This window comes from Alligator mississippiensis, chromosome 3 (genome assembly GCF_030867095.1).
Source record: "Alligator mississippiensis isolate rAllMis1 chromosome 3, rAllMis1, whole genome shotgun sequence".
Taxonomy (NCBI): domain Eukaryota; kingdom Metazoa; phylum Chordata; order Crocodylia; family Alligatoridae; genus Alligator; species Alligator mississippiensis.
In genome coordinates, this window is record NC_081826.1 from 214078262 (window position 1) to 214103902 (window position 25641).

The 25641-nt window shown below is 39.8% G+C and overlaps 1 long non-coding RNA gene across 1 annotated transcript; it reads right to left on the reverse strand.

The window, feature by feature from the left end:
- Positions 1–344: 344 nt before the first annotated feature.
- Positions 345–25065, reverse strand: LOC109280763 (uncharacterized). The gene is made up of 6 exons (XR_002087169.2): positions 24883–25065; positions 11551–11634; positions 10236–10396; positions 9290–9397; positions 2427–2536; positions 345–1314 (listed from the first exon to the last, which is right to left on the reverse strand). It is a non-coding gene; the product is annotated as an uncharacterized LOC109280763 (long non-coding RNA).
- Between the last annotated feature and the right edge of the window lie 576 nt (positions 25066–25641).

The following is a 25641-nucleotide window of genomic DNA, read 5'->3' on the forward strand; positions in this document are numbered from 1 at the left end:
AAAAGAAGGAAATAAATGGAAGAAGATGAAGGATTTCTTGGAAGAGACTAAAGAGAAAGTAGAGGAAGAGGAAGCAAAGAAGATGGAAGAAAAGATAAGCTTAAAGGAAGTGGAGGAATGTTTAACAACCTTTAAAAGAGGGACATCACCAGGAGCAGAAGGACTACCTATGGAAACTTGAAAAGTTTTCGGCAAGGGTAGGGAGGGATACAGTGGATACAAATGTAAGACAAGGAACTTTACCCCCCATGCTGGTTGGTGGGGAAAAAATCCTCATCTCGTATACAAGTAAATACAGTATATTGTAAAGTAATTTCAGATATCCATGAAAGACAGACAACATATTAAATCAGTTTCTTTTTATCAAGTGCTAGAAAGTCTCAAAGCACAGTTACAGGTTCAGGAACAGAGAGAAGAATTATTGAAGCACTTTATGCTTCTTTACATGGCAGTGTTTGTCTCTGACAAGTGATCTTTCAGATCAGACTGGTAAAATTTTTCATTTCAAACTTGTTGCTGCAACCCTTTGAGATTTTGAGGAAAACTCCATGCTAATGAGCCGACTTCACATTGGAAAGTAACAAGCAGTCAAAAAGCAAATCTTATCATTATAACTGTGTAAGCTCCCTAGCTCACAGGATGATCAGGTAACAGGTTGATGCCTCTTAAATTGTGTCTAACAGTTTCTCATTATTGAGACAAGCACAAAAAGGCTATGTTTAAGGCAATGACTGACAACCTCTGAATTTTCTCTCATTCTACTGTCATTCTAAAATCAAGCTTTACCAGCTTTAAACAGAAAATAAAATTGGAGGAATTCTTGTTGCTTTATGTGTACCTGAAAATGAGAATAAAATGTTAAGAGGCTAGATGAGTAGAGAAATGAATAACGTGAGGAAGGAAACCTGAGACCAAGTAGCTGTAATACTTTAAAAGCAATGAACTTTGAAGCCTGAAGTTTGGAAAACTCTCCATGGCCTGGTTCATTATGAAAGCACCCTCATGTCATTTAGACACTTTTTGCAAATTGACATTTTCCATGACATCCCCCAATAACTAAATTGAGTATATAGATTATCATGGTTGACATCCCACTTTTATATAAATTACTTGAACAGGTACCTGCCTAAACTAATCAAACATATGTTCTTATTTCTGTAGCCTTCAGCTGTTTCCAGTCCATCTCCTCTTCTCTTTGTCACCTTCTCTTTTGCTAAGAAGCCCAATGGAAATCCACAGTCCCCAGTTCCAAGATCTTAAAGCATCTTCTGTGATGAAGTGAGCTGACTTTTGGGCACCATCACATGATAAACACTAATAAAAAGATAATTTAGTAAACGCTTAGAGCATGGCAACAATAATATTATCATATTCCCTATTAATAAACGACTCCTGAGGAGCTTTTCCCTCTCTCAATATCATCCTATTCAATTCCCAAATCTCTTTCTTGCACTCAAAAAGGTAACACTACAACATCAGTCCAGAAAGAACAATAACAAAAATCACATTCAAATTGCAAATAAAAAGAGGTGTAAAAATAAACAAACCCTGTAGTAAGCTCATGCTTGTTCTCTGATCACCCCATCTTCTCCTTAAGCTCTTTCTCCTTGGGGAGCCCTGATAATTGCACTTTTCTCCAAAGAATGGGTTATTTCAGTACATGAAGTAGAATATGTCTATGCTGTGTTATGAATTCAGTCCCCAGTGGCATCTTTTAGCACAAAACCTCTGAACCACTTTACTAGCAACTGGGAATTGGATCTATAAATTAACTGTTCCAACTTTTTTTTTAACTGAAGAAGATTAAATCTAGTGTATGAGACACAAAGATACAGTCCCTTAAAAGCTAAAGAAGCAAATGATTGAATGCATTAATAACATGCTGATTATTGCTCTGCTGCATCCACAAGTTGTCAATAAAAGGTTGATTTCTATTGAAAATTGTCCTGTTTTATTACAGCTCTGGGCTTCAGGGATTTTTAAGGATTGTGCCTGTCAGCCACTTGCAGAACATCAACCTTTGCACATTGAAAATAGATAATAATTAGTTGGGTATCAGAGGTGACTTGCAGTGGAGTTTTAAATAGGTGTATTGATTTTCCCACCCTTGTGTCAGAAGGAGGAGGTGTCATTTCTAAAGGGCTTGACTTTTGAAGGGTTTCAACATTTGCTCACATGCTGCTAATGAAAAAGTCTTCATTGCAATTCATATAGAGGATAATAGCTACAGTGCCACTGGTTCAACAGAATTAAACTCCCAGTTTCCACTATTTTAAGCTCTAGAGTTTAACTAAGGGGAAAAAGGCCAAGTACCTTGTACATCCTTAAGAATTTAACTCTGATTGTACTTTAGAAGTGCTAGTCAATAACTGTAAACTGTATACAGCAGCAGTATGACTGTTGGAGGTGGTGGCCAGAAAAATTACCTTAATTTCAGTTTCTTGACGCCCATAATATATTCTAATCTTATTTCATAAGGCAAAATCACTCTCTTGCTTGGTTGTAGCTCTCTCTCCTTTGGCTTTGTCTACACAGTCTGCAGTAAGGGGATACAGAGGATGGGTTTTACAGAGAAAACTCGAGCTGATTATGCATCAAGAAAATACTGACAGATTTACATTGGAAGAGAGCTTACAGGTGCAAGTGACTCACCACTGCAGAAAGGAGCCTTAAAGACACTGCTTGTCTTACCCTCCAGGCACTTCCAGTCTTTTCATAATTGTCTACCACCTTGTGAATTTTGGGAAATATCCAACAGCTCAAGTTGTGGATACAAGCTAGGAATGGTGGACAACCCAGTTTATCCAATGTAAAAATCAGCTCAAACTTTCACCTGTGCTGAAAATTAACAGAATCCTTTTTTTAAGCTTATTAAAAGATAGCTGCAGATTTCCATCCTGAAGACCAATAGCCATTTACGGAACATATCCAAATGTTCTACAGTCGTCTTGGGGAAACCGAACACCCTAAATCAATCTCTCTCTTCTACAAACATGCTGGTCACTTTTAAAAGTAGGTCACCTGCACCCCTTCACAAAGAGTTGTTCCCAGTATCAGAAATGTGTAGCCTACTCATCCTACTCTGGAAACTATCTTTGGAGAGTAGTCCACTCCATCCCATGTTAATGTCATCAGGTGGAAGAGAAGTTACATTCTTTAGCATTAGTTAGCAACAATAACATGAGTAGCTTTATGGCAAACTATGCCAACATAATTAATACATATGCTGGGCCTCTCTGCTATGATTCCATGTATTTTTTCCTTGTGATTACAATCCACATTGCATGGCTTTCTTCAAACCACAGCCTTATGTCAGTTCTAAAACCTCAGAGTTTCTAGCTGTGTGGTCAACATTATAATAGTGTCATAGAAAGAACTGTGACCATAGCCTCATTGGCAACCCCCTGAAGAACTTTTAGACACCACAAGCAGTAACATCTTATAAATAAATAAAAAGATCTCTGTTCCTTTGGATTCTGTTCTCTTGCCCTTTTGCTCTTTCTTCTCTTGGTCAGTCAAAGGACCATGATCCTCAGGTATTTGCTCAAATTGATTTATAACATATAACAGATACAAATTATTGGAGATTCTAACTATGGTGTGGATTATAACCTGGATTTCTGCTCTGAGTTTTAAAAAAATCTTCACAGGGTGTGGACAGAAACTTTCAAAACTTCCTTTCAGCCAAAAATACTGACATAATCCTGACAGATTTCCACCTAATAGATTCCCAGTTTCCCTACTGAAGGATTCCATTCAAATAAGTACAAGAAAAGAAAACATGAAAGCCAACCATGACAAAAATTAGTAATATTGTCTTTAGAGTATTCATTACAAAACATGGCCTCTGACAGTTCTACTTCTGTAATCAAACAATGATTATGCTATGTCACTTGGAATGATGATGAGTAGGAGGAAACTTTGGCAGATTTACTAGTTTCAAATTCATTAGATTACAGATTACATCCTAAGCATCCCATTTATTTAGACATTTAAAAACTAGAATAATCATCCTTATATATCAGCACTTTATATTATTCTCTCGTACTAGTAAGTGACAGGAATAAACAATCACTCAACTGTGCTGTACTCACTAGAGACATTATCTATCAAGAATCAAGCTGACAAGTTTTCCTAAATGGCAACTCTTTGCCTTGATGACATTTTCCTGAATTATGGCATGTACTGAAAATGTTAACAAGAAAAATGTCTTTGGGCATGGACAAGCATTCACAGAACCCAGCTGAGGTGTAGGCAGCTTAGTTTAAGCCACCCAAATCAGTGTCAGGTCACAGGATATGCGGGCATTCACTGCTTGCCAGGAGGAGGAGCAGGCAGTTAGAGGCGAACTGGGGCTGTGGGGGGTCATGGGTCTACAGGAGGGTGGGAGTGGCTGGTCTGCAGGAGAGCTGCTTGGTTTGTGTGGGAGCTAGTTGGGGGGAAGAGGGGTAAAAACATCACAGCCCTAAGGCTGTGGAATTGGCTGGGATTTTCCAACCCTGGGACTGTGCTGGGTCAGGTTAACCCATACTTATATAAAATAATTCTCATCTGATAAGAACTAAGTTTAGACCAGGCATACTACTTTTAGGGTGACCTAAGCCCTATGCACGCTTGCAGACACAGCCATTTAAATTGCTCTAAGCTTGGTTAGGGTTATCTAACTGTAACACTTGTACTCACCCTTTGTTAACATTTCTTTAACATTTCAATTTGATTGCGATGGATTGTTTGTAAAGTGCTGTTCTAGTTTTGTGCTGTACAGACATGGAATTAAGATAAACCTTTCATTTTCTCTTCTAAACCAACCTAGTTTTTCAGAAACAGTTTCTCTTGTAAGTATCTTGAACTATATTTGGTTTGTGATACCGAGTGGACAGCAGCCACAAAACTTGCAGTGTAAGGAAATTATTGCCTTTGCATTTGGATGCCTTAATGATAGGATGAAATTAAAATAAAAATCCATTAGTCTTATATTTCACTTTTCCCCATAACTAACAATACAAGATGTTTGCAGTCCTTTTTACTCCTAATAATACAACAGCAAAAATATTTTTAGGGCAAAGTAACAATTTAAGTGAAAGCAAGCCAGTGTATTCAGATCTTCTCACGTTCTCTCATCCCTAGACATCCTGACATCATCAAGAGACATGCAGCAAGGTGCCCTGTACAATGTCTCCTTTCTCTACAGCTTCTGAAATTTGAAGCAATTGTTCTGAACATTCTCTTTGCAATTTAGCATTAATGCCTTGCTATCCTTGACAGCACAGGATTTCTTTATGAGCCTCTAGATCCTGTTATACTTCATCAAAATTTTTGGTGGGTTCCAAGATAGGACAGGTTGCCCTCAATTCAACCTGAACCAACTTCACTATTGCTTTTTTCCAGTTCTGGAGAACACTTGTGAATTGTAAAACCTCAAATCTTCTAGCTTGTAAATGCTATTATATATACTAAAAATGTATCCCTAGACTTCGGGTTTTTTTATTTTTTGGAAGTCTGATTCTCAGGATGTGAGTGCAAAGGTAAAAAATTGTAGCAAGTTGTGCAATCTGGAGGAGTCTTCACCTTTTACTTTAATGTATTTATTTATTTGGCTTGAATTACAGTCATTTGCCCTTCGTTTCTTCATACTATTTGAGAATGTGTTTAAAATTACTTTTAAATAAAATGAAAAAAAGACTTCAAAACAGTGCATGGGAGATGAAAGGGCTCTTATTATGGTCTGTAGGGAAAATATATATTTAAAGCTTCTAATTTATGAATTATAAAAGCATAAAGAATGGGAAGGAGCATTTTTGTTTTCATCCCTGTTGACCTACTGGCAAATACACATAGTGATACGTTGTAAATGTGCATAAATAATTTAAAAAGGCATAATTCTGGATTGGCCAGGTATATCATTTGTATACCAAATATATTATAGTTACTATAATTTAAAAAGTAAGATTAACATTTCATTTACATCTAAATATATATATATACTCAATATCTAAGTAAGATCATGTAGTATTTAGAAACCATGTATTCTAGAGATATGCTCAATGTGTAAAAAAAGAAACACAATCTTTCATTACTGATAGAATGGTCAGAATCACATGAAGTAAATCAAAAGATAACCAGCTACAGCTGTTATCATTAACTACAAATAAATTGCAATCACTTGGAGATTGGACGTTTTAAAGATTAATATAATGTGGACTGACTTGTTTTCCCCCAAAAACTTTCACAGGAAAAGAGGCCAACAGCAATGACCTCTTTGGTTAATTCAAGAAGTACCCTGATAAAATCACTAAAATATTGATGAAATCAAGATACTTACTGCACAGTAAACCTTGCTAATTGCAAGTAAATGTCCTACCTGTGAGATGTTTATCAGGGAGTGGCGGCTGGGGGATAAGGATCTCCCAGCTGCAGTTTCTCCATCTTGATTATAGAGTGGGGGGGCTGGGAGATCCTTATTTTCCAGTACTGGCCCTGAAACCACAGAGCCAGTGCTGGGAGACAAGCATGAAGTAACTCTGAAGCTTATTATGCTCAGAAACGTAGCACATTGAGCAGGTTAGAGCAGCCCTAGATGGCTGGGAGCCCCAGGGGTCAGTCTGCCAGTCCAGGGATGCTCTCTCTGGCTCAGTGTGTCGTGGAGTGGCTGGCTGGGGCATGAGGGTGCTTCAGCATGGGACTAACTGACAGGCAGCCCACACACTGACGCACTGCAGAGTAGGAGTTTTGAAGGGATGGGAGCCCAAGAAGGGTGGCTGTGCCTTAAGGAACTGATCCTTCGGGCACAAAGCAAGACGATCCCCGAGTGAGGCAAAAAAGGGAAAGGGGCCAGGAGGCTTCCATGGCTGACCAAAGAAATCCAGGGCAGCCTAAGGGCCAAAAGGGGAGCACATAAAAAGTGGAAACAAGGTGAGATCACTAAAGATTAATATACCTCCTCTGCTCGTGCTTGTAGGGAGGCAGTTAGATGGGCCAAAGCTACCATGGAGCTGAGGATGGCAACCCATGTAAAAGACAACAAGAAATTGTTTTTTAGATATATTGGGAGTAAAAGGAAGGCCCAGGGAGGAATAGGACCCCTGCTAAATGGGCAGAAACAATTGGTGACAGACAGGGGGGACAAGGTTGAACTCCTCAACGAATTCTTTGCCTCAGTGTTCCTAAGTGAGGGGCACGACAAGTCTCTCACTGGGGTTGTAGAGAGGCAGCAGCAAGGCGCCAGACTTCCATATGTAGATCCTGAGGTGGTGCAGAGTCATTTGGAAGAACTGGATGCCTTTAAATCGGCAGGCCCGGATGGGCTCCACCCGAGGGTGCTGAAGGCACTGGCCGACATCATTGCAGAGCCACTGGCGGAAATATTCAAACGCTCATGGCGCACGGGCCAAGTCCCGGAGGACTGGAAAAGGGCTAACGTGGTCCCCATTTTCAAAAAGGGGAGGAAGGAGGACCCGGGCAACTATAGGCCAGTCAGTCTCACCTCCATCCTTGGTAAAGTCTTTGAAAAAATTATCAAGGCTCACATTTGTGAGAGCCCGGCAGGGCAAATTATGCTGAGGGGAAACCAGCATGGGTTTGTGGCGGGCAGATCGTGCCTGACCAATCTAGTCTCTTTCTATGACCAGGTTACGAAACGCCTGGACACAGGAGGAGGGGTGGATGTCGTATACTTAGACTTCAGGAAGACCTTCGATACGGTATCCCACCCCATACTGGTGAACAAGTTAAGAGGCTGTGATGTGGATGACTACACAGTCTGGTGGGTGGCGAATTGGCTAGGGGGTCGCACCCAAAGAGCCGTGGTGGATGGGTCGGTCTCGACCTGGAAGGGTGTGGGCAGTGGGGTCCCGCAGGGCTCGGTCCTTGGACCGATACTCTTTAATGTCTTCATCAGTGACTTGGACGAGGGAGTCAAATGTACTCTGTCCACGTTTGCAGATGACACAAAGCTATGGGGAGAGGTGGACACGCCGGAGGGCAGGGAACAGCTGCAGACAGACCTGGATAGGTTGGACAAGTGGGCAGAAAACAACAGGATGCAGTTCAACAAGGAGAAATGCAAAGTGCTGCACCTAGGGAGGAAAAATGTCCAGCACACCTACAGCCTAGGGAATGACCTGCTGGGTGGCACAGAGGTGGAAAGGGATCTTGGAGTCCTAGTGGACTCCAAGATGAACATGAGTTGGCAGTGTGACGAAGCCATCAGAAAAGCCAATGGCACTTTATCGTGCATCAGCAGATGCATGACAAATAGGTCCAGGGAGGTGATACTTCCCCTCTATAGGGCGCTGGTCAGACCGCAGTTGGAGTACTGCGTGCAATTCTGGGCGCCACACTTCAAGAAGGATGCGGATAACCTGGAGAGGGTCCAGAGAAGGGCAACTCGTATGGTCAACGGCCGGCAGAACAAGCCCTACGAGGAGAGACTAGAGAAACTGGACCTTTTCAGCCTCCGCATGCGAAGGTTGAGAGGCGACCTTGTGGCTGCCTTTAAGTTCATCACGGGGGCACAGAAGGGAATTGGTGAGTATTTATTCACCAAGGCGCCCCCGGGGGTTACAAGAAACAATGGTCACAAGGTAGCAGAGAGCAGATTTAGATTGGACATTAGGAAGAACTTCTTCACAGTTCGAGTGGCCAAGGTCTGGAACGGGCTCCCGAGGGAGGTGGTGCTCTCCCCTACCCTGGGGGTCTTCAAGAGGAGGTTAGATAAGTATCTAGCTGGGGTCATCTAGACCCAGCACTCTTTCCTGCTTATGCAGGGGGTCCGACTCGATGATCTATTGAGGTCCCTTCCGACTCTAACATCTATGAATCTATGACTCTATGAACCTCATGCCCCAGCTAGCCAGGGCAGCACCTACATGTGCGCTGCTGTGGAGTAAAAAACTCTGCAGCATGATAGTACTTGTATTTACAAGTTACAAATTAACCTACTCTGACCTAATAGGGGCACACATGTAGATACACAATGTTTATTGTGTAGCTAATTCATTAACTGTGTAGTAAATGTCTCATGTAGATGTGCCCTGAGTGATGTATCATTCTTACCATCATGTTTGAAGAACTCCCAAAGTCAGAGCACCCCATGCTATGGACTTTATAGTCTCTGGAGGTCACCAAAAGACTGCAAGGCATCTTTCTTTCTTACTTCTCTTAATATGAAAATTACCAAGACTGATGTAATCAATGTATTCAGCATAAACACAAAAGAAAAATATCGAAATGGTAACATTTAGGGGAACATGAACACCATCCCACCCATACTTAAAGCTATATTTTTTACCTTCATTCACTCCTTTGTGACTAAAAGAGATGACCAGAAGCCAAGTCTGCAGCATTTGCTGGCCAATAACTCCATGGACATTTTTGGGCATGCGGCAGCTAAAAATGCCTAAGATAGAGTGAACAACCCAATAAGAATTCTTTAATTCTGAAGTTACTACTTTTTCAAATGTAAGTCAAAATATTAATAGCATTTCTAGGCATCTGTCTCTGAGTTACCTTTCTTTCTATGTGTGCATTGTGAAGGGAGTGAACTTGAAATGAAAATTAGTCCTGAGTTCCAATTTAGCTGTTATGCCTGTGCCATTGATATTTTATTTTAGTGGTACTTTTTGAAAAAACAAAACAAAACATTGCTTTATTTTAATAAAACTTCTTAAGCTATCTTATTAGGAATGTAGGAATCATCAGGCCAAATTTATTAATTTCAACAGTCTGAGATAAGAATCTATCCATCTGTCTTATTCCTTATCCCACTTTATTCAAGTATCCCTTGGCACAACAGATGTTTTAATTGCTTTGCTAATGTCTCCTGGATCAGTGTGTATGCCTAGGGAGACTTTACAGCATGCACTTTGTGTACTGAAAGTTCTCATGAAGTTTTTGATGAATAGTACTTATGGCAGATTTGCCAAATAATTTTTACTAAACTAAGCACTGGTTTTAAAAAGATTTTTTTTTTTTTTAAATAGGCTACATGAAACCTGTGTGGACAAACATACCTTATCCATAGAGCAGGTACTACATAGTGGCAGTATAGATTTTGCAGAAGTAATTTGCTAATAATAATTTTTATATCCCATATAAAGGAGGATGTACCTGGATTAGAGACGTGTTCTATTCTGGGCCATGTTAGCAGTTGTGCTTACAGGGCTCTCTGTATTTCTGCCCCTTTTTTGGTCCCACTCATGCTTTTAACTTGTGTGGGGTCAAATTCCACAGCTCACCTTATCCAGCCCAGGCTCTGTATACCAAACCATTCTTACCCAGCTGATTCAGCTGGGTTTGTCACTTTCCTTCAGGAGTTGGTGATTAGCAGTGCATGTGATGACTAGACGGCTTTTCTTTCCTCTCTCTATCCCTGTGTAATTCTCTGACAACACTCGTACTAAAATAAACAAGCATATTCATGCATGTAATATCTCAATAACCAGGTCAGCATAAAGTATTCACAAATTATTGTACAACAGTTACAATTTCACTACCATATCCATTTGTTCTAGAGAAGATTTTATTGGTCTAATTCTACAGGGTCCCCATCCATACCAGGGTTTTTATTTTTTTAACAATAACCCAAAGCCAGTGGGCTGTATGAAATATTTAACTATCTGGTTCTTTTCTTGCTTATGCCAGTTTTCTTGCTTATGCCAGTACACTATGGGTACCAGAGCAGAATGAAATCTTAATTCCCTCCAAAATGTAATTTAGAAATTAAAGCAATTAAAAAAAATGACACAATCACCAAAACATATGGTTATGATTTAATAATGGCTGAATTAATTCCCTGCCCCCTCTCCCCTCTCAGATTCATGGATGATAAATTGATAAATGGGCTGAAAATTTAAGTCCTTATGTAAAGTTTTACTGCAGAGATTAGGAAGGAACCTCTACAATGAATTGTTTAGATTAGACAAGCTAGGAGAATTTGCAGTATATTGGAGAAAATTTTGCCTCTGTAATCTATATTACAGAGCAATTAATGTACAAGTGCATTTTCATGTACAAATGAACTAGCATATTGGGCTCTGATCTGCTGGGTAATTTACCCTGGATATAAACATCTAATATTTGTAAATTAAACAGAAGAGTGGTAGAAACTGAGTCTTCAATATAAATTACATTAGATCTGTATTCAGCTAGCAAGATTCCTTTGTGCACATTAACATTTCCAGGTGTTATCCAGTGGAGAAAGAGTGCAGAGAACAAAGGGAGGTAAAAGGAGTTAAGCTGGACTCAGGGAGAAAGTAGTGGCAACTTGCAAACTGAAACTAAAAAACAAAAGAAAGAAAAAATTCTAGGTTCCAGGTAGATTTTCCAGACAATTTCAACGTATCTAGCATTTCATATGAAACATAATTTAGAACAAATTTGTATTATGGTCAGTTATTCTCCTTATGTATCAAAATCACCGAGTGGAGGAAAAAAGACAGCTGTAAAATTATATGTATTTTTTAATGATTCAAATTAAAATGCGTACAATGGACTGGAAAATGCCCTGTAAGAAAATGTAATCAAAGTGAAAAACTTCAAAATATTACTGACATGTAGATAGCTAAGCAGCAGCCATTTCTTAGAGTCTAGGAACCACCCCATCATTGACTAGGACTCCATCCATTGTGCTAGGCTCTGTACCAAGATAAAATAGAGAGAGAATCCGTCCTGAAATAGCTTATAAAGTAGGCATCTGACAATAAACAACAGATGGATGGAGTCCAAATAAGCAATGACACAACAATAGTCAGCATGATAGAGGTGATCTTCGCACAGTAGCAGCTTAACAATTGCCAACCTTTTTTAGTGGGCAACTCTATACTTATGGGTTGTAAGGAAAAATTTGAAGGAGAGGGAAGTGACTTTGCAGACAATGTGGGGAGCTCTGCCTAAGTGAGATGGACAGCATGGGAGAAAGCACAGACTAAAGTTTGATAATTTAACAAGTACAGAGTGGAGTCTGGCATTATGGGCAGGAGCTGACTTCTCAATAAGTTAATAGAGAAGAATTTGGGGGAGAGAGATGATTAAAGGCATAGTTGAATTTAACTTTCATACCTTCCCATGGGGTAATTTTCTACCCAAGATGCATATTTTCTGCAGTATTTTAAAGTTAATTAATTCTAAAAAAAATTCTTTTTAGGACATTGTCACTCACAGTGTACAATATCCCTAAAGAACAGACAGTTTACATGAATGGTTTGCTCTCTGTGGATGAAAAACTGCCCAGAGTAACATGTTACCCTAGGCATGAATGTGTTTTTCCATATGTGGTTACAATTTACCCCAAGCCCATGTTAACTTGTTACCCCAATGCAATTTCTGTATAAATGACAGGCCTAGACCTGTTTGGGCACTTTGGCTGGAACATCACACCTCATTCATATCTACTTCAGGTATTCGTGGTAACTAATGGATGGCTATCTTCCACTCTACTTTTGTAGAAGATGTGGTAATCCCTTTTGCTAACCATTTTGTTTGCAGGCTGCAAGGTCAGGAAAACACCCTGTCCTTTGCCCAGCCACCCCACCCCCCTGTCCCAAAACCCTCTGTCACACCCAAATCCACTTCTGCTCTCTTTTCCTCTTTTCTCATGGCAAAACTCCACCTCACCTGCCCCTTTCATAACATACAGGCTAGTTTGCCCTGCCTTTGTTAGAAGTGAGGACAAGGAGCAAAAGGACAGCACAGAAGAAATAGAATAGCATCATATTGCAATACAGCGTACACTATGGAGTCCCCTTCAACAATAAGGGCTTGACACCCCCCAGGCCCCTTTTTCCTGCTCTCAGTAAGCCCCTGCATGTGTGGTTTCCAAACAGCATCCACCCACATTTGGCTTGCGTGCAAAGGGTGGATGCTGGTCTCTGGCTTCTGTGCCCAGGAGGAGAGGGTGCTATCTGCGCTGCCATAGGGCAGGGTGGAATTGCTTCTGTGACAACATAGGTGGATAGGCATGTCTTTGATTGTTATTTATATGCATTCAGCAGTAATCAATTTTTTCTTTTTTTTTCCTGTAGTCCAGGATGATAAGGCCGTGCATATTCAGTGCTGAAGTTTGTCTTGCACAGGTAACTGGGGGAGACAGCAAGACATCCGCTGATGAAATCTTATCCCAAGGCAGTGAGGATGCTGACTTTGTTCAGACATTGGAGATTGTTCAGAGCAAGAAGACCATGCATCTATGGAAGCTTCATCCAGCTCAGATGAGGTAGAGTTGGTGCCACAAGCAGAAGTGATTCCAACACTTCCAGTGGGAAAGGGAAGAGGACCAGCTTGGGGCCACTGTGGAAGACCAAGGAGAGCTACAGCAGGATGTGGAGCAGAACCACTGCCACCACCCCCAGAAAACATTACAGATGATGACATCTTTAGAGGAAGGAATGGCAGAGTGTGGGAAAAAAGTCCACAGCTAATACATCATCAGAGAACTGCAAAGGACATAGTGCTGGGCCAACAAGAGAAAGTAATAAAGACACAGTGGTGGAAACATTCCACCTGTTTCTCTTACAAGATATCCTGACTGTTATCATAAGAGAAACGAACAGAGAGGCAGAAAGAAGATTCAGGGAATGGAATGATAGCCATCCTGAAAATAGAAAGGAGTGGAAAAAGCTGGATGAAACAGGGCTTAAAACCTACATTGGCCTCCTACTGCTCAGTGGTCTATACCATGGTGGTCACGAGGCACTGGAGGGGTTGTGGGAGCAACGCACCAGGTGTCCTTGCTTCTGTGCCACCATGAGTTTAAAATGATTCCTTCAAATCACCAACTACCTGAGATTTGACAAAAAAACTGATACATGAGGAAAGGAGAGCTGTGGATAAGCTTTCTGCCTTCAGAGATATTTGGACACAATTTGTAGAGCATCACAGGAAATGGTATATTGCAGGAATACACCTGATGGTTGATGAGCAGCTCATTATATTCAAGGTCTGCTGTCCCTTCAGACAGTATACACCTAGCAAGCTTGCCAAATATGGCTTGGAAATTTGGTGGTGCTGTGATGCAGCAAAATCATTCCCCCTGTCTGGAGACATCTACCTAGGCAAGCAACCAGAAACTCCATGCCAAGGTAATCTTAGTACCCAGGTCACTGAAAAACTAGTTCATCCCTGTTACAAGATGGGAAGGAATATTATGGGTGACTATATCTACACAAGTACTGACCTGGCAGAAAGACTGCTACAGCAGGACTTGACCTATGTGGGTACAATTCAGAAAAACAAGGCCAATATCCCAAACAAAATGCAGCAAATCAAAGAAGGGAAACTTTTTTTTATCCATTTTTGTTTTCTGATGGGGAACTCACCCTAGTTTTCTATGTTCCAAACAAGTCCAAAATGTGTTGCTGTCAAGCATGCACCCTGACCTGTCAGTGGGTAGACAGCAAAGAAAGCTGGACGTCATCCATGACTACAATAAAAACAAGGGTGGGGTGGATAACCTTGGCCACTTAGTCCGTATGACCACCTGCAGGCAGAAAATCAACAGGTGGCCAATGACACTATTTTTCAATATGCTGGATGTGGCTGCCATTGCTAGCCTCATCATTTGGCTAGGCCACAACACAAACTGGAAGGAAAAATCACATTTAAGAAGACAGCGCTTTTTTTTGCAGGAGATTGGAGAACAGTTGATCAATGGATCAATAAAATGAAGAATGATGGATACATGTAATCTGTCTAAGTCTGCCAAGTCTGGTATGAGTTCCCTAATTTAAAATTGACACAACACACCCTAGTATAACCTTTTGCAAGCATGAGTGGACATTGTGTTTTTTGTCCAAGGATAGATGACTGAAAAACCTGGAAACTATGAGAAGATTGTAGGCAATTTGCCTGTGTGCACCACAGTACATCACTGCTGCTTTGTGAGGAATGCAATATTTAGTTAGAACAGTTAGGAAATGTTTTTGGAAGTAATTGTTAGTTTAAAAACAGTGTGAAATACAGACTTAGCAAATTGTTCATTCACATTCTGAAACTAAAAAAAGTTTAAATTTTGTTTATAGTTCTAGTCAAATAATATTTTGGGTTCAAGTCATCATAAATACTCTTTCAAACAATCTGAATGTTTAATAAATAGTTTTTGGTACATCTATACTGTTGTCACTGGTTCCATTTTGTTCATGCGGGTGGGGTAACGAATTACCCCATGAGACCAACAATGTCAAATTGCGAGGTAACAAGTTACCTCATGAGAACAGCAATGGTTACAGTCTCAAGAGAACAGATAAGGCTTAAATAGATGGGAAAGAGGAGATGTCAGATACTATGTAACATATGTTAGTGACTTTTCTAGAGCTGTGAAAGTGAGGTGAAAAGGTTAAAGGTTTATGAATTAAAAATAGAAGTGGAATTGATAGCTAGAAAATTTGAATTAAATGCTGTGACACTTATATATGAACCATCAATCTACTCACTGACTGTTCCAGCATACAAGCACCAAATTTCCTGTTTAAATTTGCATTATAGCATTTCCACATTTCTTAATGTGTGGGAAATGCCAAAAGTTTGATTTTACTTATAAACAGCTGACCTAGGTTGAGAACTGTTACTAAGAAAGACCAAAAGCAAAATCCAGTTGAAGAACCCTTATTTGCTGAACTATTAAATCAACTGTCTTTGTTCATAGCAAGGAAGAGGCATGTAGAATTCTCTTGCATCTTTATCATGGACTTTAGTCCACTGTGCCATTCTTTACATGCACACCCCCATACGGGACAATAGGCCATTAAACCAATGGGGGGGGGGAAGGGATGGAACCAAAATTTAGCAATATTGAGAAATTATTAAAAATTCCCTTTTATTTTGGATTCACAAAAATGAAAGTGATAAAGGATTTATCTTCAAACCTATGAATGGGTTTGTATTACTAATGGGAAAACTAGGCAAAGCTCAGGTTCTTAAGGTCCAGTCCTAAAGAAAGCAGAAACTACTACTTTGGCCCAGAAAATCCTGTTCTTTTAAAAGTAAGTTCATAGATGTTAGGGTCAGAAGGGACCTCGGTAGGTCACTGAGTCCGACCCCCTGCCCTGGACAGGAAAGAATGCTGGGGTCAGATGACCCCAGCTAGGTGCCTATCCAGTCTCCTCTTGAGGACCCCCCAGGGTGGGGGAAAGCACCACCTCCCTTGGAAGCCCATTGCAGATTCTGGTGACGCTTACTGTGAAGAAGTTCTTTCTAATGTCCAACCTAAGTCAGCTCTCCATCAATTTGTGGCCATTATTTCTGTTCTACCCCAGCCAGGCAGACTCCAGTTGTGGTCCCCTGAGGGCAAGAGGGGAGAGAAGGTGAATAAACCTCCTCCCTGCCCCTTTCCCTTAGGGCACCATACTGGCCAGCATATGGCCACTCACCTGTTCCAGCTGAGGAGCAGAGGGGCAGGGCCAGCCCTGCTGTCTGGATCAGACAGCACAGCCTAGCCCAGGGCTGAAAAGCATGCTGGGATCCTGAGGGATTCTGATGTAACTTAAATCAAGAAGGGGACTGGGACAGAAGTTACATAGATCAGTTTGGCCCAAACCAATGAAGTCTGATACTGCATAGAACTAGGTTCATCTTAAACCAGTTTCAGCAATTTTGAAACTGGTTTATGTACACTGAACTTCTGTTCTGTTACAGGTTTAAACCAGCTTCTGATCACTTAAGCCAGTTTATATGTAACTTTTGTCCCTAGCCTAAGAACCATGGACTAATGGCTTTATGGCATGTTATATTTTACCTGACTTCTAAATTCTTTCCACACATGAAAGATAAAGACAACCCTCCTCACTTTTGGTAGGCCTTGATCTCTCAGTAATCAGCTTCTTTTCTTCTGCTAATTGTGTATCTGCTATCCCTGAACATTTCTCTCCCTCCCTCCCACTGCTGTTCTTTACCATGTTCTGTTCTGGTTGTTGTGATCATCAGACCTGAGGAAGAATGCCTTGCATTTGAAAGCTTGTCTACCTGCATCCCAACTACAAAGTTGGTCCAATAAAAGATATCAACCTAAGAAATACTTGCCTTTTGCATAGAAAACAAACCATTTAAAAAGACAAAATATTCCATAAAGAGTGGAGAGGGAAAATGTATCCCAGAAAACACCAGATTCTCTAGAGAAAAGTTTTGTTTTCTTTGAAGAGCAGTTTTCCAAGTCTGGACCTCATCCCATTTTCCACTGAGAGCAGATCATTTTAGGCACAAAATGTTTCAGTGAATTCCCATAGCTCTCAATAAGCATACCCTGAAGAACTGTCGTGGAATAGTTCACCAGAATTTTTTTTGTAGAATCATAGCTTTAGACAGGGATATTGTCAATGTCTGGCATCATCTAGAACTATAATTATACAGTTTAGAATCCATAAAGATCACTTTTATAAAGATGGTTTCAAGGGGGAGGGTGATTAAATGAGGCTAGAACAGGACCTAAATAAGAAGGGATAAGAAGAAGTCAGTAATATAGCAGAGCATGATACTAATTGCCACTTTTTAAATATGTTAAGAAACCCATACTTTACATCCCAGAACAAATGAAAATAAAACAAAATAAATGAGCAGATACACTTGCAAGTGATCATGTGAGCTCTTGCTCACAAAATGTATGCATCTGTGATTTGATTAATCTATAATGTGCATCTCTATCCTGCTTTCTTCTGGAAGAGAAATAAACATGATCCTGCAAAGGACTAATTAGACCTTCTGCAAAGATGCTCAGTACCCTCAAATCTGTGGTCAGTGGGTTTGAGTTGGGTCAGGAATAGCTCAGGACTCTGCAAAAAGAAGCCCTTAATAAATATGACTTTTATTTGAAAGCTTACAGAAAACATCCTTCTGAAAGAAAAGCTCTCACCAATAACTATTTTATTCACATACTTTTCTTTATTTTCCTCTTTATTTAGGAAATAGCCCAGAAAGTTGATTCTTATCATTAAGGAAACAACATGCAATAAATATATAATTTTATCCAGTGTAGCACATTTCAGACATTTCACAGAATCATTTAAAATCATAGCAAGGACAAGGTCACTGCTAGAATCGGTTTGTGTTTTAATTTACCCTCTCCTCAGAAAAAAGAACACTCTATAAAAGATCAAAATGCTCTTCCAGCATTCATTTACACTTTATATTTTGAAATTATTGCTTATTAGCATAAATTTCAAGTGTTTGTGAATAAAATATATTCAGTAATAAAATTTAAGTAACAAAATAAGTTGTATTCAAAGCAATCTTGAATGAATACTTCAGAATACTTTATTTGCTATTGGAACTAGTGATGTTTAACAGCTGTGGGTAATGAAAATTAAGACCGTTACAGTTTAAATAATATATTTAAAGGCATATTTTATCCTGGGGGGTGACATCCAAAATTTGTTATTGGTTATGCTTCACTGCTCTTTTAAAATGAAAGTAAAGTTTGCCTCTCCTTGGGTCTTATAAATTAATAAGAATGGAGCTGAATTTTAATTTAAAATGCTATAATAAATTATTGTTTGTAGATGCAGATACTTTACCTAGGGATTACCTTTTCCTTAGATTTCTACTGCCCTCAGTAAAAGTTCTTATTCATATATTCATCAACAAAATTTTCTGGCAAGTCTTTGCAAAACAGTCAACCAAAAAGAAAAAGCAACTATAGGAATGGAACTATCTTTTTATTGGATTATTCATATCCCTATTAAGCTTCCTTTAAAGTAATTAAAGAGTAAGGCATTCATCTAGAGGATAAATCATTTCTGCAAAAATAGCAAAATGAGAGCAGAATGAGACAGAAGGGGGTGGGGAGTATGCTATGTGACTAGATAAATTGTTTGAAGTATTTATTTTTTCTATTATGCATTAGGTGTTAAAAAAGATTATGGAAATTAGATGGGATGGAGAGGAGTGCTCCTTTCTTGTGTCAAATGACTTTCAGGACAGCAGTTAATTGAACTGTTTATCACAATGGAAGGTTGCTGACAACATTACCATTGGATGTTTTCAGAACAAAAAGCAATCAGCTTTCCCTGCTAAAAATAAAAGCAGAATACACCTTCATTTCTCTTTATTATTAATTATCATGTGGTCATTTATGCTAACAAGAGAAAACCTGATTATGGTTATAAGAATGCTGTTGAAATCAGCAGCTCATCTGCTACCATGGTTACATTTCTCAGTTAACAGTTTGATTATTCAGTATTGCAGTGAAGAGGATGATCACTAGTTGCCTTTCTGGGGAAGAGGGTGAAAATAAATGTGTGCGATAATTAGGTTACATTCCCCATGGTATATTCTTCTAGTCTGTAATACTCAATCACAATAATAAAATTAATTCTGAAAAAATAATTAAGTCTGTGTGCTTTTGTATGTGCAAGTGTAAATGCTGTGCTCATTCAAGGTGTCAAACTGATAGACCTATTTGTTTTTTTTATCACCATCACATTATTCAAAAAGCAGATAAAACAGGCACAAACAGGTGTAAGCTGCCCCATATGATACAAAGAACCCGTCTCAATTCTGACTTCAGCAAACATCTCTAAGGGTAAAAATATAATTCAGTCTTTAGACCCATTCAATTCTTGGTTTCTCTGCCGAAACCTCCAAGGATTCCACTTAGTATCAGCCAAGCTAATGGCATTCTTGTAATGTAGACACCTGTCCCTGGGAGCTGGACTGATAACTTAATCCATGTTACATACAAACAATAAAACCAAAGCTTTTAACTTTGTTAATCATTCAAAAAATCAAACTAAGTTGAGGAATAAGGAAATAACATCAAATATTGAAAAAGATGACAATGCTTTACATTGAGTGCTGATTGTTAGAGTTCCAAGGAAGGAGACTGTCAATAAAGAGAAGCTATGCCTTTTTATTTTCTCATCACTTGCTCAAAATACCATCAATATTGATATTATCTTGGCAAACATCATGTAAAGGAGACAAATTAAATAAGGGCTGGAAATAATTAACTTGGAATGTTGTACATTCCTTTTCTAAACTGGCTCTTAATAGGAATAGAAGGAGTTCCTTTTTCAGATATTTTGTGCCTAAAAGGATTTTTTGTGAAGAGCTCTTTCTGAAGGACAAGATCATCAGGGTGCAGAAACACGTAACAGTTGAACCATTTCCAAATATGATTGATTGGGAACCAGATCCCAATTGTTTGAAGTGCCGTGGCTCCAACAGCAAGAGTTAGGGGTAAACACCCAGCCCAGAATGCCATGCAGTGTGCAAAGCAGAAGGGTGTGCTTACACACATGATTTGGGAATCACAGTGGGTGGGTGACCTGTGACTTGGGGGCATTTGCACTATTCTGCTTCCCCTTTTCTCCTAAATATGAGTTCAATAAACTGTTATTGTTTCAAGTGACCAGAGTCTGCAGTGTCCTTGCTTGACTGGGGGAAGGAAAGGATCCATACATTTTGGTTCCCAGGGCCACTGGGACATTAAAAGGGGTGGGGGGTTGAGTGTGTGCAGCGAGTACAGAGTGAGAAAACAACTGTTTTTTAGAAAAATAGCTTTTATTGAAGAAGCAATGGAAGGGAGCTCATTGATAAAACATGTCACCAAAAGGAAAAGAAGTGGGCAGTAGAGTTCTGCCTGAGTACCATGGCAGCCAGTTGCAGCTGTAGCCATAGAGCTGGGGAGGAGTGATGCAGCATGGGATGCCTGCAGGACTGACCAGACATGTCACAAAATACCAGGTATCCCTACATAACACTAAACCAGTTCACAGTGAGCTAGTATGAAATGGTACTTTATTTTCCAGGTACATTTTTCACTGCTTCCAGGTAGCTTTAAATCAATTCAACAGGCTTATGTCTGTCCACAATGTGTATAAACTGTATTTAAGCCTTTCTAAGTATTGTGCGATTCTGTGCCCTCAGGTATCTTTGATACGAGTCATTGTTGAGGTTTTGCACTTGGAGGAACGTACTGATTAAGAACATCTGCTAGGAAGTGCTTAATGTAAATAGGCATGGCCTTCCCTATAAAAAAGTTTAGGTGACTATGATCATAACAACTCATCAACTTATTGACTAGTTCAACTGGTCATTTGTCATCAAGAAAAAATAAACAACAGAAAACAACAGCAAACACTTAAGCTATTTACTCACAGTGTTCTAGTCATTATATTGGAAACAGGTTCTGCACTTCTTACTCACTGGAGACTTCACTGATAGCTTGGAGTTGCAAGGAAAAGGTAAGATTGAGTCCTCAGAACTTTTTCAAAATTTAAACAAAGTATAAGCACACATATGTGTATATGTATACTTACAGCTGCAAGAGGCTGGGATCTGGGGGAGAGTGGGGTGAGGCATGGTATCTTTGATTGGACCAACTGCAGAGTTGGGATAAAGTTAGAAAAGCTTTTGCATGCAGCACATGAAAATCTGCAGTTGGTCCAATCAAAGATAATCACCGTAAAAAAAATAAAATCTTTGCCTTTTGCTTAACTATGTAAATACATTAATTCAATTTGGGGACTTACGCAGATGTAGGGACTTTAAAAAATGTCTTGTACTTTTCCCAACAAACATATAGTGGTTCATACTAGCTTTTCTTATGAACATATAGGAAATGATGATGTATGAAAGTCTGCAACTCAAACATATCAGACTAGAACAAGATAACAATCTGTTCTACTGTTATATATGACTCAGGACTTTCCACTAGAATTAATATTGTATTTAGGTTATCTTTAGAGGTCACTACACCATCAGCTTTTTATTAAACCACACATTCAATTATCCTTATTTTCAGAATGCATCAACTTCATTCAGCCACAGGATGCCGGCTCTAGACAGTTTATATGTGGCATGTGATGCCACAAACCTGAAAATGTAGTCAGCAGTTTCCTCTGTGACCATTTATTTTAGGCAAGGGCTTAGGGACATCCTGTAGAATGACACTGGGTAGCCAGGCATGAATCCAAGAGCTAGTGAGTTGCGAAGAACCACTGGTTATATTCCACATCTGGCCTCAATAAATAATCCTTTTGTATCTACAACAACTAAGTCCTATCATTTTTCCAATACGAGGCTCCTTAAAGATCTAAAAATTGAGCTGATCATCTGTTAGAGTAAGACCCATTATTCTCAAGCCCTGTGTCATAATCACAACCTTTCTGCCTGGACCAACCCAAGTAGGATTCCCTTGAGAGATTTTCAGTGATGATCCTTAATTGGCCAAAGTGATCTCTATTGAACTGTGCAAATAGAACAGTTTTGGGGAAAAGAATAGCAATGAAAGAAGTGAGGCAGATGTGAGACAGGTAATTAAGAAGAGAGAGAGAGAGCGAGAGAGAGAGAGAGAGAGAGCAGGAAAGATGACTTTCACCTTCCAGGATGGAATGCAGTCAATGCTATGTTTGTTCTGTTATTAACTTTTTCCATTGATCAATGGTCTACAAAGGTGAATTGCCCAGCATTAAATCTCAAACATGGGAAAACACTAGGGCTGTGCGAAATGGCAATGTTTCACTTCAGAGGGACAGTGATTTGTTTTGGTATTTCAGATCACAGTCCTGTTTCAATGCAGCCAAATTATTTTGGAGTTTGGACACTGTTTTAGTGTTTTGGCCATAGGCTATACTGGGGAATCACTAAAATGCCTATAACTTTATCATTTCCAGCCTGATTCAGATGAAATGTGTAGGGATGATAGCCCCTTCTGACGGCATGACACCTGCCAAGTTTCAAGGAGATAGGTGTAGGGGATTTTGTGAAACTGCACCTTATACTGTTCAAAGCAAAACTAGTATCACTTGACAGCAGTGGCAGCATGCCGTCATCTCACAAGCAGCTCTCTGATCACTTCCCCCAGCTGTTTCCAGGGGCCACAGGCCCCCGGATCTGCATGCAGGGTTTCAGCAGGCTGCTGCTGCAGATTGGGGCCAGCGGCAGCACTACAGTCTTCTTGGTGCTCGGTGAGCACTGTGCCGAGGGGCTGCTGCTGGCCCCAGCCTGCAGTGGCAGCCTGCTGAAACCCTGCATGCAGGTCCAGGGGCCGATGCCCCATACGAAGAGCTGGGGAAATGATCAGAGAGCTGGGGGAATCGAACCAGGACCTAGATGTCAATATCAGAGCAGTCCTTCCTGCCTTCTTCCTCCTCCCTCTTCTTAGTTTTTGTTTCCCTGCAAGCCTGGCTCCAAAACTCCCAAATGTTTCAGAGCCATTTCAGAGTCTTCCGTTTCAATTTGGATTCAGTGATTCGGGTACCAAAATGGTCTGAAACACTTCTGAAATGAAACGGCTGCCAAAATTTCTCATACCCTAGAAAACACTCACATCTCTCTGCCTCAGACTGTGAACCTGCTGGCTCCATAGTATGTTCACCTGCCTTAACTACTTTCACTTCTCAGCAAGTGCCAAGCTGAAGGAGAAATTCATTTTGAAATACATAACACACAGACTTCATTTAGATGTTGATGAATATTTTATTTTTAATCTTATCGCTAACATTCAGAATGAATGCCACTTACTAGTAAAAACTTGAGATTTATGGACATTAAAAAAGAATATATTATATATATAATAGTTAACTCTGTAGTACATTGTGAGGGCACTGAGGAGGAAATGTGTTCACCGGGAACTGCTTTCAGAATGTTAGGATTCAGGTTAGCTGGAGATTTCAGTTGAGAATTGGGCCTTTTCTTCTTTTAAAGAATTCAGTTAGGCCAACCTAAAGAAAAGGCACATGGCTTGCTTTCAATTAGTCTTGTTTTTGCCTCCACCATATTTGAAATGTTCCACGTGCCTACTTTAAGGTGCTGAATACCCCCAATTCCCATCAACCTGCTCCTTTCAAGGTTGGCTTCATAGTGATAAAACAAAAGTTAGGAGTCAGATGTTCAGCTGCTGCCACCTGGCCCAGCTACAGTGAAGTTCCTGTAGTGTTTTAATTTACACCAGATTATCAGATTCCATGTCTACAAATCTAAGCTCAGCTGTAACGTCAAAGTTGTTATTCTGGGCTATAAATAGACATATAGGCTAGGATTTTTCCTAGGGGCCTAAGGAAGGCCTTTCTTGAATTCAATGAGAGTTGGACTGTGAACTCACTTGAGCTCTTTGAAACTCCTAACCTTAATTATTATCCCACCTTGATAATAATCAAATTGCCATGGCTACTATCAAGACATATGAAATACTAAGAATGGAGTACACTAAATGCTTTCAAGATGACCCCAAATTCTTTGACTCTAGCCAAGGTAAGGGATCACCTAGCATTTCTAAGAAACCAGGAGATAAGTTTTTCTCCTTTCTGTCCCTCAGGCTTACTTTCCAGTTACTCTTATAATTCAGTCCCAGCCTGCCACTCTGCTTCACTAATGCTACTGGACAAACTGCCTGATAAACCTGTATTTTCCTTTCATTGTGTTCACGAAAGAGACTTATTCCAATACAAAATAGTTTAATTATATTGTGATTAAAGCTAAAAGCAATTATCACTCATTCTAATGTTACAAATTTTGCAATAAATTTCCTTGGCCCCGAAATACTAAACACAGATGCAACGTTTTAGTTTAAAAGTTAATGTTAATATGACCAAAACCCCAATCATTTTCAAGGAATACCAACCCATCTCCTCACCCTCAGCATGCTCCCACTCACTGATTTTTCACAGTTCTTACTGACCTTTTAATTTTGATTCCTGCCATCCACCTCCAGCAAATGTATCACCATTTCACATTGTCACTCTGACAGCTCTGCACCTCACATTGAGTCAACAGCACCACAAACAGCCGGTGCCTCTTGAGGATTCAGAACCTGGCAAAGTGCCAGTAGCATTTCTACTCTTTACTGAAACATTAAGGGGAGTTGCAATGACCCGAGTCTGCAAACCTGCTTCAAAATGGAAGAGGAAAAGGCTGAAGTAGGTTGAAAATAGTTGGTAGTCAGAAGGTTGATTGTACCTGTTCCACTGTCAAAGCAGTACTGTAGCAAGGTGGCATAGGTAGTGCTCCCACTGAAGGGGCGGTGTGGACTACCACTGGAGAGTTGCTTAGTTATCTGCTGACCTAAAAGTTAGAGTAACACAATACCATTTAAAAGACCAGGTAGGGATCATTGGGTTCAATAAATACAGGCATACAAATAAGAACTAATCAATGATCTACTTAAGTGAGTGACCGACCATCTCCCAATTACCAACCTCCTCAAGTCTCCTTAGTTAACGAGCATCTATAAATTAGACCTTCTATCATTAGGTCTTCCCTCTTAATAAATACAAATATGATCAACTAACACAACATTTTATTAACACCCATCTACAGAAGGAACATTACTAGCATGTCACCCTGAAGTGAGTCTTTGCCATTTCCCCCATTTCCACAGTTATTTTAACAAGTTTCTCTGAGTCTTTCAAAAGGTTTACGTTTCTTCTAACACTGATGAATGATCAGATGCAATTTCTGATTTATTTTTAGTGAGAAGCTTTTCCTTTAAGTCTTGATAGATTTGAGTCCATATACAGGGATCTGACTGACATGCACTTGTGGCAGATGTGCTTCTGGACATAGCACAAAGTGCATTAGGTATAGTGCTGAGGCTTATTTCCTTTTCCGGCAGGATGTTGTTTGCATTTGTGTCCATAGGTACGTTTCTTCCTATAAGGACATTGTTGCTTCTTATGTTCCGGAACACTTTCCTTCTTTCTAAGAAGATTGTCTAAA